The following is a 23,406-nucleotide window of genomic DNA, read 5'->3' on the forward strand; positions in this document are numbered from 1 at the left end:
GGTACATATGGGGTAGTCCCTTGGAAAAGTCCCAGCACAATTATAGAACGTGAAACTTGAAGAACAAGATGGCACTGGAGCTAAAGATTTGGACTTCATCACACATTGGTGTTAGTTAAAGCCATGGAAATGTGTAAGGTTATCAGATTGTCAATTATGCTGGGCAGAGTGCTTTCTGAAGTAGATTTTCAAAGCATCTTTGTGGGTTAATTCTATTCTGAGAATCTGTTACTTTTTTACATCAATACAGGGTTTAAAAATAATTTCGACTAATTTTCCTTAAGTCATAATATTAGCAACCACCAAAGTTGTTACTTTGGAGAATAGTGTGCTTTTAGAAGTTCCATTTGGTAAGTCTGTGAGACTGTGAGGCAGTTAGTTAAGCCTAATGCTTAAAAACCCCTGAATACTGGGATCGCTACCTGGTTCCATGCATAGGCTTCAGCTCTTACTGTGTGACCATAAGTTAGTTACTTAAAATCTTTCATCTCAGTTTGCTTTTGGTGAGCCTTTACATGTATAGTAAGAAAAATATGAGAAAATGCAGGCAAAGCCTGTGACACATTGCAAATGCTCAACTAGAAAATGGTAGCTCCTCAGAATATTATTATGATTCTTTTTACTATGAGTATCAGTAATAATGGCAGCAGTAGCCAGTCATAGTAGTAGTAAATGCTTTTCCTGTGAGAACATTCTGAAAAACTGGGATAGCTTGGGCTACAAAATTATTAATACTTGGATATTTTTCCAATTAGTATTGCTGTTTCTCATATAAACATAAAAAAGATATTTGTTTCCTTTCTGTGTTTGAGGTCGGAACATGGGGTTAAAAAAAATGGAATGTGGAAACACCAAGAAATAAAATCAGGCAACTGAAGATATGTCTTCTGCCATGGAAGCTCAGAATTTTAGGATCTTTCAAGATACTCATTTGCTCCTGGGACTTCAGATGCTTGGTATTGCTAAGAAATGTGATCATTTCCCATTTCAAGTAAATATGGAAATCAGTATTCTTTATTGCAATATTACACTATTTTTAATATAGAAATGTTATTAAATTTTCTGAATTATTTGGACTCAATGTGGGTGAGCTGAAGAGGTGACAGAAATTCATGTCTATCTTTACCCCTTCATTCTGTTCAAACATTTTTATCCTAGCATATATGAATAGTAGTTTTATAATTTAAAAAACAGTTAGTTTAAAAAATTAAACTCCACGTGGAAAATATGAAACAAACACAAGCATTTAGATTACACTAAACAACACATGACTCTAGTAGAATCCTGGAAATGTTATCTGATAAAGAATATAAATAATATCCTCACTTCCCTCCCTCCTTTTAAAAATAGGAGTAAAGTGTTTTAAAATCTGGTGTATCATTAATATTATTTCCAGGTGTTAGCTAGCTATTTATAGATGAGTTCATTTTAAAATAGGTTAGTCCCGGCCGGGCGCGGTGGCTCAAGCCTATAATCCCAGCACTTTGGGAGGCCGAGACAGGCGGATCACGAGGTCAGGAGATCGAGACCATCCTGGCTAAAACGGTGAAACCCCGTCTCTACTAAAAAGTACAAAAAACTAGCCGGGTGAGGCGGCGGGCGCCTGTTAGTTCCAGCTACTCGGGAGGCTGAGGCAGGAGAATGGCGTAAACCCGGGAGGCGGAGCTTGCAGTGAGCTGAGATCCGGCCACTGCACTCCAGCCTGGGCAACAGAGCAAGACTCCGTCTCAAAAAAAATAAAATAAAATAAAATAAAATAAAATAAAATAAAATAGGTTAGTCCCCATGAATGGCAGACAAGGATAGATGCCTGACAAGACTGTGTCTTCTGGTGTCATACTTTAAGGACCTCTTTCTGTAAAACTTCCTTCCAGCCATGAGTCTAGGAACTTCTGAATTTACACAAAACCCATCCCTTAAAACTAGAGCCAAGAATTAATTTTATTTCCATTATGATGTAGATTGTAGTAAATGATTTGTATAGCATGTATAAGTCTTTAAAACATTTTTACATATATTATCTTATTCTCCTTTCGTAATAACCCTGTGAAACTGGCAAAATAGGCAGGATTGTATCTCTCAGACCATTTTCTAATGGTATGGTGCACCTTTCTATACAAGGTTTTGTTAGTTACACATACTTATCATTAGTGAAACAAAGTTTAGGGTAAACAGACTTAAATCCATGTAAAACATATTTGAGTCTGTTTACACTTAGTTAATTTGAATTGCATGTAAGTATAGCCTAAATGTAGAACCAACATCTCTCCTATAAATGTCTTGTTACACTTCCCTTTTATTTTTTTCCTAAAGAACTGTTTAGTTTTTGATTGAGGCATTGTAAATACTCCTTGTGCTACATTGAGATATCAGCATCTCAACTGTGTTGATCTCTACCTGATTCTTCTCCGTTCTTTGCCTCACTGAGAGTAGAGGATTCAGCAGTATCAACAGTTTGTCAAAAGGAAACTATTGTGAGAACACTTTCTTCCAAAAGTGGGATTCAGATTAAATAACACAGTGCTCAAACATTTTATGAAAGGATTATTCTCCAATAAACTCTTACATATTATTTCATCAAAGATGTTTTCAAACTGGGAGAATAACTTATTGTATTGTATTTGCTGCATTAGAACCTATAAAAAGCATCTTTGCGGACAGATAAAGATTTTATTTTCTAGAATACAGGCATATAATGTTGGGCAATTTGGAGAAAATATCTCTACTACTCTTGTAAAAATTGTGTTCTGAATAGGAGAAGAAATTAAGTACAACAAAAACAGAGAAAGACAGAAGGGGAAATTGAAGATTACCTTAGGAAAAAAAGCAGAATCAGGAAGAACAAAAAATAACTGCCTTAAGGTGGTTGATAACTCTGAAATTAAAATTTAAGTTGAAAATTTCCTTACCTTTGATTGCCTCATGTAAGTTTACATTTTTAAATATTATGCCCTTTCTTTCTCCTCAAATGCTGCTGAAATTAATCTTACATCAATGAACAGATTTTATGTGATCATCAATGAGAAGTGGTTTTTTTTTTTTCATGGATGGAGAACTTTGGCTTAGAAATGTGATTATACATGTTTGGAAATGGCTTGTAAGTAATACATCCGTTTCCACTTAAACATGAAGTTGTGATTATATACTTATTTGCAGATGTGAAATTTAAATATAATATATACTGAGTGACACAATACATTATGTTAAAGCCCATAGCAGAGGGAGCTTTGCCATTTTAGGGCTTTTTCATAGGCATTAAGAATTCACTGGTAGAGTCAATTCTAGTTTTTGATGGAGTTTTAGATGAGTATGGTATAGTCTTAGTCATTTAGGGCTGTTACTAAAAAAATATCATAGACTGGGTGGCTTATAAACAACAGACATTTATTTCTCACAGTTGTGGAGGCTAGCAGTCCAAGATAGGGTAGCAACATGGTAAGGTGCCGATGAGGGTCTTCTTCTGGTTGCAGACTGCCGTCTTCTTGTATCCTCACACGGTGGAAAGAAAGCAAGCTAGCTCTCTGGACTCTTCTTGTAAGTGCACTAATCCCATTCATGAGAACTCTACCTTTACCCCAAAGACCCAACCTCCAAATACTGTCACATTGGGATTAGGTTTCAGCATATGCATTCTAGGAGGACACAAACACTCTGTTTATAGCAGGTGTACACTGTTTTTGACCTAAGTAATATTTATTTTTCTTTTCATCATTACTAACAAGTTCTCGTTTTTTGATGCAACAAAGTGCATCACTAAAAATAGTGACCTCGTGATACTACCTGACATCTAAAGTAAGTAAGGTGACATAATTCTGCCAGAGAAGCAAGTGGAAGTCTGCTGTGGATGTGTCAAATGTTTTTCCACTCCTAAGACATGTAACTTACTCCTTCATTCTTCAATCTTATTCTTTCTTGAAACTTAGGTGTGTAGTGAACCAACTGATGACCATGGGGCATAACAAGCATGATAAGGATGACTGGGGTAGAAGATGCTAGGAGCTTGGGTCTCTGATGATGTCAATGAGCAGCTGCCTAAGCCTACACTGCTCCCATCTAGCTTTTTAAAAAACCCTTCTATTTGTTGGGGGGTGGAGGACTGGGGGAGGGATAGCATTAGGAGAAATACCTAATGTAGATGACAGGTTGATGGGTGCAGCAAACCACCATGGCATGTATATACCTGTGTAACAAACCTGCATGTTCTGCACATGTACCCCAGAACTTAAAGTATAATTTTTAAAAACCCTTCTATTTAAGCCACGATGGTAGAGTTTTCTATTATTCATAGCTATTTACCTTCATAACTCATACAGTAACCAATTGCCTTATAAATTATTTGTCCTTTGACTGCTTTGGCAGACAGTGCAAAGTACTTATGAGAGACAGTGCTTTATTGAAAATAGTGAAATGCTTCTGTACAATTTGTAAATTTCCCAGACCTTCCAAGTGCCAGACCCTTCCCCAGTGGTCCTGGTTATTCCCCTGAGGCCAACGGCACTTCCCACAATTCAGCAAGGAATAAGTCAATGACAGGCACAGGAAGGTGCCTCCAAAGCCTTATCCACATAGGTATTCTGCATGCCTTAATTTTGTTAAATATCTTAAATGTTATCCCAGATGAAACAACATTTATTCATAAGGAGAGCATCAGTGATATTTTATATACCTTAAACTGTAATAACATATACTATATACTGAATATTCATTTATTTCTTTTTCTTGCAGAAAACTTTCAGAATTCTCCTGTCTTTGAATTTTAACCAGATACCCATGAATGCATTTTTCTTTATGGCACAGAATCTAAAACATGAGCATCTTTTGCTCAGTTATGAATCCATCAATGCTTTTCTGGTTTTCTATGTCCAAGATTATTTAATCCTATGCTCCAAAAACCTGCATCTTGGACAGGCCTCCTCATCTCCTCTTTCCTATCTTCTTACTGTCTTAACCAAGATACAGAGAAAAACTTGGATACTGGAATGGGAAAAAGCTTTGAGTCATCTGTATTTAATATACTCATCATCATAAAGCAGGTATTTCTTACTCTTTCCAAATTCTCATTTTATGTGGCCTCAGCTCTTTCTATGATAACTTCAAGCCAAAGAACATGTACTTGGCTTCCTTCCTTTCTCCTTGCAGATGTTACAAGAAGGCAGTCCTGAGGCCTGTATTTACTTGTCTTTCTGCTCTTCTTTTTAAACTTTCCATACCTTTATTGGAAAAGAAAAAAAAAATTTCCTTCTCCACCTTTATTTTATATCTAGTCTCTATTTTCCACTCTCAAATCTTACTGTTCTTAATTCGATCAATGGAGGAGCTCTCCACTGCCTTAAGGTTTTTAAATATTTTAAATATCATCTCAGATAAAGCAACATTTATTCGTAAGGACAGCATCAATGATATTTTATATGTCTTAAACTGTAGTGACATATAACATATATTTAATATTAATTTACTTCTTTTTCTTGTAGAAAACATTCAGAATTTTCCTCTCATTTTTACCAGATATCATAGGTATCTGGTATTTTAACCATAGGTATCTGGTTAAAATAATAGAAGACACCATTATATTAGAATGGAAATTGTCAGTCACTGAATATATACTCATAAGGGAAGATTATGATTGGACAAGAATAGGAAGAGCTTACTAAATTCAGTGAGCTGCTCAGTTAGATAACATTTGAAAAATTATTTTAAATTGTACTATAATATATATGTGTTAAAAATTAGGCTTTCTTAAAAAGGATAAAATAATAACTTATACAAATATTAACTTATCACATACAAAGATTTTATTTAACTCATCAATTAATGAAGGAACCAGTAGACATTACAATCAGTTCAATAGGCAACTTAGTCTGAGGAATGCTGAAATGAATATATAAATTGATGGAAAACTGGCAAAAAACGAAAAGGTAATTGTCCACAGGCAAATAATCAATTGCATTCTACCAGACACAATGTGCATTTCTATGGACAAGAATTATTTGTATTACCATCAGTTATTTATAATTTCTATCTCTAAAAAGTTGTAAAATAACCCAGTCAAAGACAGGCAGAGGTGATCAGGAGGTATATTAACTAGCCAGGACACATCATATGTTCCCAACTCGTTTATAATTTTTCCCTTATGTATGTGACCTAGTGAAGTATAGCCAGAAGGTTCTCGATTCCCATCCTGGGAACTGACTTAATGGCCTTTTCTAGGAGGAGAAGATAAAAATGCAGTGAGACAGAGTTGGGAGGAAGGACAGTTTTATTTTCTTGTGTTTCTTTTTTCTCTTGGGAGGACAGTTTTAAAGGACAAGACTAGGAAACTGAGTAAGGGTGAGGTAAATTGTCCTTTTCCACCCTACTTGGGGTAGTGTTAAGAGCTTGAGCCCTAGAGCCATAACACATGGTTCAAACTCCATTTCTGCCACTTAACGTGTGTCAACTGTTGGAGAGGTTACTTAGTCTTTTGAGACCTCAGTTTCTTTATCTATATAACCTTTGGTTATTAGTAGCACCTAATTGATAAGTTTGTTGAAGGGAATCAAATGTGATAACCTTGTAAAATGGTTAGCATAATAATTAGCTTGGCAATGTGCCAAATAATATTATTTATCATCATTAACATTTTTATCAATATTATAGTTGTCTTTTAAGTGAAACTGATCTGTTCAAGCTAAACCAGCTCAGAAATTTATGATACCATCAAATTAATTTTTGAAATTGCTTTACTGAGGCATAATGGACATACAGTGAACTGGATATACTTAAAGTGTGCCACTTGGTGAATTTTGACATGTATGTACTGTGAAACCATCACCATAATGAACATATTCATCACTCCCAAAAGTTCCATCATGACTTTTTATAATCCCTACCTCCCATTGTTCCCTGCTTTCCATACCTATCCCCAGACAACTAGTTATCTACTTTTGTCTCTAAAGTTTGCATTTCCCAGAATGTTTACTAATGGAATAATGTAGTTTGTATTCTTTTCTCATTAGTTTCTGTCACTCAGCGTAATTATTTTGAGATTTTTGCATACTGCAGTATATATTAACAGTTCATTCCTTTTTACTGCCATGCAGCATTTCATTATATGTGTATACCATGCTGTTTCTTTTTTCTTTCTTTCTTTCTTTTTTTTAATCCATTCTGCTGTTGGTGGACATTGGAGTTGTTTCCCATATTTGGCTACTAATAAAGCTGACATAAACATTCATGTTCAAATGTTTGTATAGACAATTGTATTAATTTCACTTATATAAATACCTAAGAGTGGAATGGTGGAATCAGAAGATAGGTATATGTTTAATGTTTTTAGAAACTGCCAGCTATTTTCCAAGTTGGTTGTACAGTTTTTCATTCCTACTAGCAATATATGAAAGCACCTATTGCTCCACATCCTTGCCCACACTTGGTATGATCAGTTTTTAATTTTAGCTGTTCTAACAGTTGTGCAGTGGCATCTCATTGTGGTTTTAACTTATATTTCTCTAATGACTAATGATATTGGGCATCTTTTTATGTGCTTATTGTCTACTTCTGAGTTAATACAAGGTGTTTTGCTAAAACTATTGTGGGGCTGTGTTGGATGCTCTATTCATGTGTAATATACTTCATCTAGTCCAAACCTATACCCCCAGAAGATAAAATGTAAACGCCATAGACAGAGTCCAAAACATGTAAACATCTTCATGGCCCATAAATCGACAGATATGTGAATGAGTAAGCAGGACTGAATCTGAAGGCCTGAGAGATGATGGACTTGGAAGCAGAAGTGAAGGATACAAGCAATTTTCCACAGAAGACAGGGAACCAGAGCCTATCTTACAGCTTGGAGTGCAACATATTCTACTCACTCCTGTGAAAAGAAGCTAAGGAAAGAAAGCTTGGTGTTGCCCTCCGCCTTGCTGCTGACCTACCGCCCGGGGCTAAGGCAGCAAGAGGACTATGATTAGGAACTGACTCAAACTGCTTTCAGGACCCAAGGCCTGAATTTTTTACAAACCCACAGGTTTGTAAAATAGCATAGGAATACCAAACAGTATAGGAATACCAAATACACACTGCAAAACTCAATTCTGGACCTGAGGTCTGAAGGAGTGAGGGAACAAATAAAACGGGGATGGGTAGAGGAAAGCAACTGAGAACAAACCCAATCCACAAATTCAAACAAAACCTACCTCTCAAAATGAACCTCATGAAAGAAGTAATAATAAAAAAGACAGCCAACAGAGAAAATGAAAAAACAGTCATGAGAAAACAATTAGGTCAATGAGGAATCGTGAAGTAATAATGATAACAATCACCATGATAAAGCTTAGTATGTTTTAAGCCCTTGACACTTACTTAAAAGAAAAGACAGCCAAGAAAATCATCAGGACACAAATTCTCCCCGGATAAAATCAGTTTTATGGCACAATATGACAAAGATTTTTTTTTTTAATTTTGATTTTTCAAAGAAAGAAACAAAGCAATGAAAATCATTGCAAAGAACAGGATGACATGAAACAAAATATGCATATAAAAACACATGGATTTGAAAAAGGAGAAGAAATATTGGAAATAAAATGCTATTCTTGTAATACAAAGTACAGAAGATGGATAAACTCTAGCAAGATACGGCAAATTGCAAAGAATGGCCACACATCCTTTGTAACTCCTTCCATCAAAAGGTGGAGTCCATTTCTTTACTCCTTGAATCTTGGATAGAAAATGTGACTAGATTTAGCCAATGGATCACTAGCAAAGGTGATGCAAGTGGAGACTTCAAAAGCACTTGAACGTTGGGGTCTTATATGCTCTTGCTGCTGGGAACACCAGAACCATCCTGACACAGAGCCTGGCTTAGCCTCCTGAGTGGTGACAGATCACGTGAAGTGAGAAGTTCAGTCACCTCAGCTACCTCAAAAGCTCAGCAAAGCACAAACCCTTGCTGACCTGAGGGTGAATGTAGTTCCATGAGTCAGTCCAGGCAAGACTAGCAGGAAAACCACCTAGGCAATCCACAAAATCATAAGAAATAAGTTGTTCTTATTTCAGACCACTAAATTTTGAAGGATGTTAGGCAGCGATAGATAATTGTTACACTGAGATAGTAAAAGACAGAATTAGCAAATGAGAAAATGCTATGAAGAATTCACCCCAAACACAGATTAAAATGTGAAAATGCAATGAAGATATATGGAAGAAAGATGTAGATATTCTTATGTATTTCTAACAGAAGTTCTAGAGGAAGAGAATGGAGGGGATGGTGGAGAAGTAATATTTGAAGCAATGATAATTTGAAAATTTCCAAAACTGAACAAAGTCATGAATAGTTTTAGCTTCAAAATCATTAAGGAATGTTTTATGGATTTAATAAAATATATATAAACTAAACTTTGCTATTCTTATAAGCTATTTGCATATTAACTTGAAAAAAATGTGAATTCTGCTCAAATCAAACTGAAAGAGGACAGCTTCTCTTTTTTTAATTCGGGTTTCTTAAAATTTGACAAATAACTAATATGGTGGTGGGGAAGGTCTCCCTGTAGCAAGTGTTTGCATGTTAAACATGCTTTGTTTTTTTTCTGTCAATCTTCCCTTCTTTTAGGAATCAGTGCTGCAACAAACCACATGGTTTTGATGGTCTCAATTTCTACTCTCACAGGGGAGAACATATGAGCCATGATATTCCAAAAGTTTTTTCTCCCCCAGAAATTTTAAACTTCAGATAAATTCAATATAAAAATGTCTTTCATTCTTGTGTGGCACATCTTTAACATATATTTATTTCATTTATAGTATTTGGGGTGGAAAGAATAGGCACATGCGTACTCAGTCCACTATTCTGTTCTAATCTTCTTTCTGTACTGTTATTCTGCTTAAGCTATCCGGTTTTTAAAACAGCAGCAGGTAGTCATCGTGCTATATATTAGATCTCCAGACCTTATTTGTCTTATAACTGAAAGTTTGTACCCATTGACAAAATTTTTGCCATTGTCCCCACTCCTAGCCCCTGACAATCATTCCACTTTCTGTTTCTATGACTTCAATTTCTTTAAATTCCACATTAAGCAACACCATGCCATATTTGTCTTTCTGCGTCTAGCTTATTTCACTTAGCATAATATCCAAATTGGTAAAATTTTCTTCTTTTTTTAAGGCTGAATAATATAGTATAGTTGAAATTTGTTGAGAGAATAGATTGTTAAGTGTTCTTACCACATACACACCCCTCAGTGGAGATGATTTGTGAGGTGACGGATATGTTACTTAGCTTGTATACCTTAAATATATGCAATTTTTATTTGTCAGTGATACCTCACTAAAGCTGGGGGGAGAAACCAGCAGCAGATAAAAAGCAAATTTAATATGAGGAAAAAGGCTGCTAGAGATAGTCCTATTAGCAGCATTGAAGAATGACAAATTGGAGTCTGATATTAAGGGAAAAAGCAAAAAAAAAAAAAAAAAAAAAAGCTTAAAATGGGGACACTGCTAGTCAAAACACACATTAATGGGATGCTAATGTAGAGTGATATATATTTGCTTCATCGGATTCTAAGGGCATCAGTTTATATATACAACATAAGGTGAGTATAAAGTGATAATTGTATAGATTTTTCAGGCTCTTTAGTTGAGCATATTATAGCTGTGTGGGTCATCATGCCACTTTAAAATGTTATTTTTGTAGTCTCTGTCTAACAAGGCAGGAAAGTGACAAATCTGCCTATACATTTGTAAAAATATTTCTATCAAAACAAAACTTTCACTGTTTAAAGGAATAAACACTCGTGGGTAAAATTTATTCCATACAGACCCAGTATTTTATTCCATTAGCTAAATTGTGATGGTTTAGATATTTATAAATATTTTTGCTTTTTTTCTCTTTGTCATGCTCAGGTTTTCATAAAAACACTCTAGAATCCCATGCTGATAAAAATAAAATGTTTTTCTTTTCTTAATGTGGTATATAATGTCTTAAATTTTATCCAAGGGACATTTCTCTTCTTGGTGTAATTCAGAGTAGTTTTATTTTTCAAAAGGGAACTGTTTGTACTGCTAAGTTGTTTTTATTTAATGCACTGACTACTGATTGTTCTGAGTTGTAAAAAGATCAGAGCCTAATTATTTTTGCTACTAGAAAACATTGTGTAAAGCTTTCCTCAAATATCCTCTTTCAGACATCTCTAGAGTTATGTTTAAAAGTGTGCTGTGTATGGACTACTTCATTGTATTTAAAAGAAAAAGATAAATAAAAACCCAGAGACCCCAAATTAGTTACCTGCCCAGGCTAACCAATTTAATTGTCATTTGGTTCTGCCGTTCTTTTAAAGTAGGAATGAAACTCCTATATAAAACTCTGATCATTTTTATCTATTCTCTGCTTGAATATTTCCAGTTACAAGGAGTTTATAATCTGGTAAGGCATCCCATTTTAACTGTATCCAGTTCAAATTGTTAAAGTATTATGCTGCATACATATATTGAAGCAAATTATGTCTCCCTGTAATATATCGTATTAACTGCACAATAATTGTTTTTGTTTGTTTCTATAGATTAGTTCTGAACCTATTTGAAGACAATAGTATGGTTTCCTTTGTATCTGTCTTCATTTTTGTAAAATAATTTTTTTCTAATTTCTTACATAGCTATCCTTAAAAAATAAAGAAGAAACCTAAGCTTTCTTCTTTCCTCCTGTGTTCATCCATCCCTCCTTTGTTTCTATCCTTTTATCCTTATTCAACACGAAAGCCACCAAATGAAGCCAATTAAGGTAGGAGTGTATGTGATGGAGAGAAGGGTGATGACCTAGCACAGGTGTGAGAGTCTGAGGCAGATGAGGACACCCAGGATTGGCTACAGATGCAGGGTCAAATGATGTCATAAGGCCTCCCTCCACATGTTGGCTTCCAGGCAGTAGCAACATGGCCATTCTTACTTTAAGCTTAAATTCAAACAAATGACTGGGAATTGACTCTTAATTCTGTCCCTCAATCTATATTTGTGACTGGGAATACAATGATTGTTTGTTAATCTTGGGTTTTAATTAATTTTACCCAATCAGTGGATTGAATATAAGAAAGAGATCAGTGGAAAGTCTGGATCTTGTTAATAGGAGAAGGAGAAATAGATTCTGGGTAAGCTAAAACAATAAATGTCCACTGTGGAATAACTTAGGGTTTTGAATAATGACATTGTATCTAGACTTTTAAAATAAATACGTATTTCTTACTATAGGATCATTCCGTAAATATGCTATTTTGTGACTTGTTTTTATTTTACTTAAAACCAATAATAAACATTTTATTTTGTCAATGAATATGCTTTTAGAAAATAATTTTGATGGATACAAAATATTAATTTTATTGAACAGTTTTCTACTTTTGAACATGTAAGTTCTTTGCATAGTTTACTTTGCTAAACAACAACACTGTGAAGACTCTTTGCATACAACTCTTTGTGTGCTTTTCTAAGCATTTTCTCAGGATAAATTTCTAAATGTAGGATTATTAGGTCAAAGAATATGCCAGTTTTCAGCTTTTTCAACCATTTGTAACTACCATTTTTCATTTGGCATTTGATAAACACTCAATATTTGTTGACTGTTTCTTGCCTACCTACTTCAGTTTGCCAAGGCCTCTTTTTATTAGTGTCAGAAAGGAGTATAATACTCCCAATATGTAGCAGATATTATTGACACCAATACTTTCTTGTTCTGGAGAGTATTTTTTTTTCTCTTTCTTAAGATCGTGTTAATTTGTATAGTTAGCAATACTGATATTCACACCTTGTATTGTGTCCTCCTATTTTACCAGGGTTGATCTGTGTAACCAATAGATTACGACAGAAATTATGGCATGTCACTTCTGAGATTCATTTATGAAAGACACTATGGTTTCTGTCTTAGGTATTTCTCTCTCTCTCTCTCTCTCTCTCTCTCTCTCTCTCTCTCTCTCCGCTTTCTCTCTCTCTATTTCTCTCTCTCGGAACACTTAATCCACAAGAAGCCCGCTGCCATGTTGTGAGAACAGTTAGGTAGCTTATAGAGAAGCTCATATGGGAAGGAATTGAGGTTACCAGTTTAAGACCAGCAACTTACTGAGGCCTGCCAAAACTCATGTGAGTGAGTTTGAAGTGGTTTCTCCTGCTAAATCTTTAGATGACTACAGCTTCAGCTGACAGATTAACTGAAACCTTATGAAAAATTCTGGGTTACAACCACCCCGTCATTCAGTTAAGCTGTTCTGGGATTCCTGACCTACTGTGAGTTAATAAATTCTTGTTCTTGTAGGCTGCTGTTAGGCATGATTTGCCACACTGCAATAAATAACTAATATTCCCCATATCTGCTATACACATTGAATTTTTAATAAAAACATTCCCACAAAGAAAACTCCTGGCCCGAATGGTTTCACTGGTGAGTTCCATCAAAAATTTAATTACAAAATAATATCAAAGTTACACAAACCTTTTCAGAAAATAGAGGAATAAAAGATAATTTTCAATTTATTTTTGAGACCAAATAATGCCATTATGAAAATCAGATGAAATTACTATAAGAAAAAATATATAAACTAATTATCTCTCAGCCATAGATGTAAGAAATGTTAATAAAATATTAGCACATCAAATTAAGTAATACATTAAGGCCACAATATATCATGATCACATGGGATTTAGCATATAAATGAAAGATTCTCTTGACATCCAAGAATCAATGTAATTCAGATTACATTGTAAAAGATCAAAGCAGAAAAAAACCCACAATCATTGTAACACATGCAGAACCTGTATTTGATAAAATTTAGCACGTATTCATATAAAAAATTCACAGAAAATTAGGAGTAAATGAAAAAATCATTCATATGATGAAATGCACTTATTAAAAGACTACTCTTTAGTGTTGAAATATTAAAACTTTCCCCACCCCAACTTCTATTCAATATTGTGCTAGATAGAAGTTCTAGTCAATGCAGTGAAGCAAGAAAACAAAAAATGACACAAGATTGGAAAAAAATGTAAAAAACTATTTTGGATTATATGATTCTGTACAGAAAAACCTAAAAAATTTCCAGAAACCAACTAAAAGTAAGTAAATTTAATATGCTGAGAATCCAACATCAGTGTACAGAAGTTAAGTATTTTTCTCTAGAATAGTAGGGAACAATCGAAAAAGGAAACTAAAAAAAAGTGTCATTTGCAGTAGCATCCAACAACATAAAATTCTTTATGTTAACAGAAAATGTGCAGAACTCTGCACTAAAAACTACTCAACACCGTTGAGTTCAACTAAAGCAGACCTAAATATGAAAAAAGATATACCATGTTCTTGGATGGGAAGACTAAACATTCTTCCCAAATTGATCTATACATTCAATGAAATCTCAATATAAATAATGCAAGACTTTTGAAAAATTGATAAGCAGATTCTAAAATTTGAATGGAAAATTTAAAGAACCTAGAATAGCTAAAATCATCGTAAAAGTGGAAAAGTTTACACTATTTAATTTCAAGACTGGTATAAAGGTACAGCAATCAAAACAGTGTAATATTGGTCAAAATATAGACAATTGATTAATGGTACAGAATACAAGTTCTCAATACACCCGTCTGTGTGGTCAAATGATTTGGTGCCAAAGGACCAAACAAATTCTATAGGAAGTAATGTTTTTCAACCAATGGTGTAGAAACATTTGGATATTCACATGGGAAAAAAAAATGAACATGCCTATCTCTACCTACCCCATATCATACACAAAAATTAATTCAAGAGGGAAATGGCCCAGGTGTCGGGGGGTCATCAATAGGAGAATTGATAAATTGGTATATTCATACAATAGAATACTAGTTAGCAAAAAAGTATTAAATTAGTGGCACAGTCTGCAATATTGATGCATCTCAAAAACATTATGCTGAGTGAAGGAAGCCAGCATCCCCAAAGTGCATAGTGTATGTTATATGAAGTTCTATGAAATTAGTCTATGATAATAGAAATCAGAATAGTGTTCTTTCTGGGTGGGAGAGAAACACTGGGCAAATGCACAAAGGGAACATCTTCAAGAGATAGAAATACTCTATATTTTGAGAGGTGTGTGGGTTACATAAGGTGAATGCATTTGTTAAAACTGAATAATATCCTTAAAATCTGTACATTTCACTGAATCTTAGTCATACATCAATAAATTTAAATATATGCATACATTTTAATTTTTGTTCTTCAGAGCTTTCTCTTTATCAGTTCATTAATCAGCACACATTGAGCAGAGCACTTCAACTGCCAATGAATGTATCTATCAGAATCTCTGTGCAGTCAGTGTCCAGTGTCTCCAAGAATATCATGAGTTACCTGATCATGTTAAATAAAGCTGTAGTATATCTGTTAACATTTCTAAATATATTGGTCCAGTAGTTCCAATGTTACTGATGGGATTAGACAAAGAAGTTAGTTTTAAGTTTTATAAATACTTAAGTATCCTATTTTTCATGCTTATTTTCAGGTCGTTTCTTATATTTTGTGCTATATTTATTTAGCTTATTCTTTAACATATCATACAGTGTCTATTTCCTGGCAATGTGAATTTTGTTCCAAGATGTGAAATATGCAGTATATTAGAAAGGAAGACTAGAAAAATAGGAGTAAACATAGAATTCTTCTAAACTGAGTGGCAGGGAGTATGAGGAGGAATATTAGAGGGGGGAACTGGACAAAAGGGAGAATGAAAGAAGTTAGGGAGTCACTGGCTGAAAGATTTAGGGGTCATGTCAGGAGCTGTCCGAGGTCTGAAGCAGAGGCCTCAAGCAGCCGCTTTTTCCAAAGTGGTCCCCCAAATGACACAGGTACTGTGGGAGAGAAGACATTATTTATGTTAAGTCTATGACAAACCTCTTCATCCAGAGAGGCAATATATTATCTAAAATATTTTGGTAAAATTATGGCAAAATATTGTCCAATTATCTAAAATTTAAAAATATTTTACGGAGGGGCCTGAACTTAACTAAAGTTATCTTATTAAAAATATTTCACTCTATAATTGCTATATAGATTTCATTGTTATGATGATTCATAAATTAACAAGAAGCCTTTAGTTTCATCATGATCTGTTGGTAGCCGGTTCAAGGGCATGTGCATACTATAGACAATGCTGTTCAGGACTAAGCAAGGGATGTTATTTTATAATCTTATTATTTGATGATGTGTTTATGATGACAACACTTAGTGCTCCTTAAGTTCTTAATAGATGCCAAGTAATATGGTAATATTTTCCATGTAGTTATTTAAATCTTCATAACAACACTAGGACATAGTACTGTTGTTATTTCTATTTTACAAATAAGGGAAGAGAGCTTTAAGAGCATGATAATACACTTTCAGTGTTACTCAACTAACAATGCCTGAGCCCAAAGTGTTCCTTTTAACCAACATGCTGTGATCCAAAGCATTCAAATGTGTGTAATTGAATGCTTATATAGTTGCTCTTTTCTTTTTAAAATATTCTGCTCATAACACATTGATACTTTTAATATCATTTTTTTCTTAAGGTTCTTTATTGTTTACTTGTGACAGCATCTTCAAAGAACAAGGACAGAAATCTTATTTCTATGTTCTTTAATGTAAAAATGAAGCTTTTACGAGAGATGGATTATCAGTGAAAATAAACGACAACATTCTTTGGCAATAAAAGTAATGAGACAGACAGGACAAAAGTAATGACATCCTCTAGCATAATCTCGGCAGAAAATAACTAAATCACCTTGAAGGAGATAAATTGTTACAAAACACCACCCTTGTCTAATATGGATTGACAGGGAATGACAGGATTTTTCAAGAGGATGGCAGCCCACAGGCCCACATGCTTTCAAGGGATCAAAGGAACTGACACTTCCTGCCAGCCCCAGCTAAGCAGAAAGCAACTTGATTCTATCCAGACACATATTTACCCTAAGATGTTATTTCTGGGAAAGGGAGCTTATTCAGGAAATTTGACAGCAGTTTTTTCCTACACATCCTATCAACTGTTAGAATAAAACTGGGATGAGGGAGAATCGGCCAAACCTGTTCTTGGAATCCAAATCATTCATAAATCTTTAGCAAGCTAGGGAACTTGACCTATTCCAAAACACAATTGTTTTATGTAGGCCATGCTCAGCATTTGACTTACAGTTTATTATTATTATTTTCTATTAACATAAAACTTTTAAAAAGTTCTGAAGTTTTAAAAAAATGTATAAATTCAGTTTATCGTCCACCAAAATAGATTTTAATAATCATCTAGAAAGCAAAATAAATAGCTTTGGTGAATTTAAATGTTAAATAATAATGAAAGGTCCAGGAAAAAAAAAAAACTATAGGAGAAAATTTTTATATTCATGGGGATGAAGAGCACTTTTCTAAGGATGACATGAAATCCTGAATCCATATGGAAAAGATTTATTTGATTACATAAAATTGTGAAACACTACTAAAAAGTCAAAGACAAAGGATAAACTAATGGAAACAGCATTTACATCCAGTATTAATTGATTACTTACTGTCCTTAATATAATAACTCTTGTAAATGATTAAGAAAAAATAACATTTGAAATATTAAAGTATGTGAACTTTAAAGAGAATGAGTTTTAAATGGTTACTGAATATGTAAAAAGATGTTCAGTCTCACCACTAATCAAAGGAATGCAAACCCAAACATCAGTGAGATCTCATTTCTTATCAGACTTGCATTCAAAAGAATGACAGTGGTTTTTGATGTTGAGGTGTCAGAAAATACACTATATCCTGTGTCATTTGTGGATTGTCAAATGATACATGGAGGTAAAGGAGAAGAATTTTGTCTATGTCTCTCAAAATCTAAAGTATGCACATTCTTTGATTCATTAATTCCATTTCTCTGAATTAATCTTACAGTAATCCCTTTAGAATGATAAAAACACTTCTATACATTCTTGTTCACTAAAATACTGCTTACAACTTTTATGGTTGGAATAATTTGAGATTTATAGAAGAATTTCAAGAATAACTCAAGAATATACCTTTTACTCAGAATGCTCAAATGTTAACATTTCATAACATTTGCTTTATTCTTCTCTTTACACACACACACACACACACACACACACTTTTTTTTCCTACACAGTATACTCTTTACCCCTAAATACTTCATTGTGTATTTCCTAAAAATCTAGGATATTGTCACATATTCTCAGTTCATTTATCGAAATTAAGAAATTAATATTGATACGATATTTTTCTAAAGAATGTATTCAGATTTCTTCAATTGTCCCAGTAATGTCCTTTACAGCAAAGAAGGCTACAGATTGTATTCATTGTCTTGTCTCTTTAGTTTCATTTAATCTGAAAGGGCTCTGTGTCTTTCTTTGTGTGTCATGAGATTGCCATTTTTTAAAAAGTCCAGACCAGTTATTTTGTAGCTTTTCTCCACCTTTGGGTTAATCTGATGTTTTCTCATGATTAGGCTCATATTAGGCATTTTGGCAGGAATACTCCAGAGGTCATGTTCTGTTTTCCTTGGTCCATGATACCTTGGGCACATTCTACCATTTGTGCTTTTACCGGTGGTTGTATACCTGTGATCACTTGGTCGAAGAATTGCTCAATAGATTTTTCTAGTGTAAACATGCCATTTTTCTCTTTTTAATTTATAAATATTTATGGGTATATATTGAAAGATACAAATATTTGGGTATCCCTCAAACTTCCACCTAATCATCTTAGTATCCTATAATGATGTATACCTAAATCAATTATTAGTATGATGATTGCCAAATACAGATTTTCTAATTCCACCATTTCTTCTACATTTATTTGTTTACTTTCTATAAGAAAGATTCTCATTTTTTATCTATCTATTTTTTCTTTGTGTTAGTATGGAATAATGGATTTTAATTTAATTCAAGAAAAAATATTTTATGAGGATGTATTAACATAATATTAACAAATACAATATTTATTAAGATATAATTTTTTGGTGCCCAAATTATATCAGATTTGGCAAATGAGGTCTGCTTTAAGCTAGCTTATATGTCCTTTTGACATAACCTAATCATTTTTAGGACACTTTCCTAGTTTCTGATACAACAAGATGGTTCAGGCTCATTCTCTTTGTCCCAGCTCTGAAATCAGCCATTTTTCTGAGGAGCCCTAACTCCATTTAGTGGAAGAATCACATTTCAAAACCAGAATCTGTGTAGTATATATGTGGAACACTGCACTTTGCTTTTTATCATTTTGATTTTTGAGCATAATTCTTAATAATAAAGAATTATAAATTATTTAAATGTTTATTAGAGAAATCAGTTAAAGAATTTCTGTGTAATTGAATACTATACAACTGGTAAAAATAATGAGGAATCTATTGTAGTGATGGAAGAGGACCTAATATATATTGTATTTGTGAAAAACGAGTTAGTGAACAGTTGATATAGTTTATTTTAAATACTATATATAAGTAAATGTTCATTCAAACAGAAAATTTTTAAAATCTGAAAGTTTACACACCAAACTACAATTTTTTTTAAACTTCTGTCAGCAGGATAAGAAATATAGTAAACTTTTCATTTCTTTATAGCTTCCTATAGCTTTTATATGTAAAGCATTTATCTTTTTAAAATTTAAACAGATAAATCTAAAATCAAAAAATACAAAATAAAACAACAAAAACAGTTTGGGTGGCAATGGCTTACAAAATAATAAAATTGATGAGGAAGTTAGGGAAATGACCTTATGATACATTAGTAAAATTGCTAGAATTAGTCCTCATTAGACAATTACTTTGTAATAATTGCCTCAGTCAGTAGTCAATCTTCTCCAAGTCTCATTTAGTAGCCTCATCAGTTAATTGCTTTCATCTATACACAAATTTTCATTTAACTGGGCAAAAACTTGTCATCATATCTCCATGTCAACACTAGTCAGTGCTTCTAGGGTGTGTTTCACATCCATGTGGCCCACTCCTGATTTCAGCTGAAGCTATGAGGGGTGGTTCTGTGCCAGCTCAGACTCACCCTGCCTTGGCAGCCCAGATCACATGCAGCATGCTTCCACACTCAGCCAGGGACTTCTCCCTGGAAGATTAAATGCTATTTTGTATAATGTGCTCAAGGAAGGACCTTTGGTAAGATGATGTTTCAGTAAACACTTGAATTAAAGTGTGCAGATAGCTTGGGAATAACCTTTTCCAGGAAGAAAAGCAAATGCAAATGCCCTGGGGTGACAGCATGCCTCTCTTATTTGAGGATCAGAAAGGAGGCCAATTTGGAGGGTAGTGATGAAGGACAGGATGAGAGATAAGGTCCTACAAGAAAAAGAAACATGTGAAGGAGAACAAGAGGTTAATAGAAGGGGAGGATAATGAATACGGAGTTTGTCTTGTGAGTTCAGATGAATGAGATGATTTAACTTCTATTTTCAGATGATCCCAGTGGCTCCCATGTGTGGAGTACATGGTGCCTAAAAACCAGGTGGAAGGGTTTCAATAGGAGCCTATTGCAATAATCCAGTGAGAGACAGAGATGGTTGAGACTCTAGTGATAAAGGTGGAGACAGACTCTGGGTATGACTGGAAGGCAGAGTTCACACAGTTTGCCTATGTGATATGGCTCCTGAGAAAAGAGATGAGGCAGGGATGATCTCAAGGTTTTTATGTAAACAATGAGAGAAAGGAAATTTCTATATTGAAATTGAAAAAATGAGAATAGAAGACTCGAGAGAAATTCACATGGTAGGTTTTCTCATGTTAGGTTTGAGGTCTTTATTTGATATGTAAGAGGAGATGTTGAATACATGAGCCTGGAGTTCGGAGGAGAGGCTGATGCTGAAGGTAACCTTTATGAGGTTCACAAGTTGCTCATTTGTGGTTAGTATTTAAAGTCATGGGACTGAATGAGATCACCTAGGATATAATTGTAGGAAGTGTAATGGAGAGTGGTCCCAGGATTGACTTAGGCACACTCTGTCATTAAGATTCAGCTTTCTTGCTTTTGTCTGGGCTGCTGACATGCCATCCAGACTGAGGAAGACCCAAAAGCTTTTGGGCTACGTAATCCACAGCCACAGCTGCATAGTAAGGCACTAGAGGGAACCAGGAGGCCGTGGTAAGGCTGGTGGCATGCATCACACAGGATGCAACTTTGACAAATATCACCCACGTTACTTTGGGAAAGTTTGCATGAGGCATTACCACTTAAAGAGAAACCAGAGCTTCTGCCCTGCTGTCAACCTTGACAAATTGTGGACTTTCATCAGGGAGCAGACATGGGTGAAGGTTGCTAAAAACAAGACTTGAGCTGCTCCCATTGTTGACGTGGTATGATCTGACAACTAAAAAGTTCTGGAAAAGGGAAAACTCCCAAAGCAGCTGTCATCATGAAGGCCAAATTCTTCAGCAGAAGAGCCAAGGAGATGATTAAGGGTGTCAGGGGTGGGGTGGGGGTGTGGGGTTGGGGTCTTGGGGGCTTGAAGCCACATGGAGGGATGTCCATTAAATGCTAACAATTGAAAAAAGAAAAGATTCAACTTTCTGATAAGACTAATCTGCCAAGCCTTAATAGATAGATTGGAGCTCTTGCTGCTCAGGATGTTGCTGTTCTTGAAGAAGAGAAAAGACACATGGCAAAGCATGAGCTGTCTCTTAAAGCTCGCACTCAGAACACACACACTCACTTCTGTTCTTATTTCATTGGTCAAACCAAGTTTCACAATCACTTTCAAGTGCAATAGGAAGGGAATGTATAATCTTCCCACAGGAAGGGTTCTGCAGTGACGAACATTGCAGGAAGGGAAACAAGAATATTTGGCGAACAGAAATGTAGTTCACTACAAGAAATAAAGATATGATATTGGAAAGCTTGTCTTTCTTGTCTAATATAACGACTGTAAACTACTGAATTTTTTTTCTTTGCTTTTCTCATCATCTGATGTCTTTCTCCATTTACTCATAATGCCCAATGAAGTATGTCTCAGCAGCCAAAGATCCTAATTAGCCTCTTAATTTCATCTTAGGGTTCATCCCAGTTGAGAGTAAAGGTGATTTCTAGAGCTGGAGCCACTGACATTTCTTCTCATTGGAGAGTTCTTATCATGGGATCCTTCTGTGCAATAATTCTTTAATTTTTTTCCAGTTGAGGACCTTGTTATTTAGGTTTACCCTTATTTAATCCCACTTATTCTAGACCTAAGCTACCATTAACCTCTGCCTCTATCTCTTCTTTGAATCCTCTGATGGAATTTTTAAAGAAGTCACAGATTTTCTCATAGTTGTAACATAACAAAAAGAATACATGATGTATTTAAAATTGAAGGAGATCTGCCTTCACTGATGTTCTAGTTCACTGATGTCACTACCTAGTCTTTCACTTGAAGCAAGTAATTGACCTTCAAAGAATTTTCTCATCTGTACAATTGAAATAGTTATACCTACTGTATTAGTTGTTTTTACACTGCTATAAAGATACTACCCGAGACTGGTAATTTATAAATAAAGGAGGTTTAATTGACTCACAGTTCTGCAAGGCTGGGGAGGCCTCAGGAAACTTACAATTATGATGGAAGGGGAAGCAAGAATGTCTTGCATGGCAGCAGATGAGAGAGCTCATGTAGAAAGTGAAAGGGAAAGAGCCCCTTATGAAACCATCAGATCTAGTGAGAACTCACTCACTATCACAAGAACAGCATGGGGGAAACAACCCCCATGACCTAACCACCTCCCACCATCTCCGTCCTTTGACATGTGGGGATTATGAGGATTACAATTCAAGATGAGATTTGGGTGGGGACACAACCAAACCATGTCACCTGCCTGGTAACACTATTCTGAGGATTGAATTAGATAGCACATGTAAGGGGCTTCATAAATTCTAAAGTGGAAAAAGGTTGGTTCATGTGGTTGTTGCTGTCATTCCAGGATGAGTTAGGAACACACAGTCATGCGTGTTATTGATTCTGGAATGAGGGAAATAGGAACAGGTCTTATGAGACCATAATATGTTGCTTTTATTAATATTTTCTAGTGAAGGTACTGCATGACGAAATAAATAGGAAGATCAGAATCTTCTAACAAGCTTGTCTGGAATTACCATACTGAGTACACAAAGGATCTCACCATAATAAAATGAATTTCTCCTTGTCAAGGTTCTAGTTCCTTATTGTCTACCACTGGGCAGAGTGACTCTTGTAGAAGCAGCCTTTATGTTGGCAACCTAGTCTCTGGTTAACATCATAGTAACTGGTAAGCGTCTGAGGTAACTAACCTATAATGATAGGGGCTTATTTCTTCATGTTAGGATTCAGCTTTTGATAAGACCAATATGCTAGGCCTAAATGCACAGAAAATATGAGCTCCTAAAGATATCAAGTCTGCATGTATTTGGAATTTAATAATTTTTATGCACATCTTCAAATTTTCCACCACATGA

The 23,406-nt window shown here is 34.8% G+C and overlaps 1 protein-coding gene and 1 pseudogene across 1 annotated transcript in view; one reads left to right on the plus strand and one right to left on the minus strand.

Moving 5' to 3' along the window:
- The window catches only part of UBE2E3 (ubiquitin conjugating enzyme E2 E3), a 1,128,997-nt gene that overhangs the window by 102,025 nt on the left and 1,003,566 nt on the right, over positions 1-23,406 (minus strand). The gene's annotated exons all lie outside the window — the stretch shown is intronic.
- LOC126932320 (60S ribosomal protein L27a-like) lies at positions 20,991-22,942 on the plus strand (annotated as a pseudogene).

This window comes from Macaca thibetana, chromosome 12 (assembly GCF_024542745.1).
Source record: "Macaca thibetana thibetana isolate TM-01 chromosome 12, ASM2454274v1, whole genome shotgun sequence".
Classification (NCBI taxonomy): Eukaryota; Metazoa; Chordata; class Mammalia; order Primates; family Cercopithecidae; genus Macaca; species Macaca thibetana.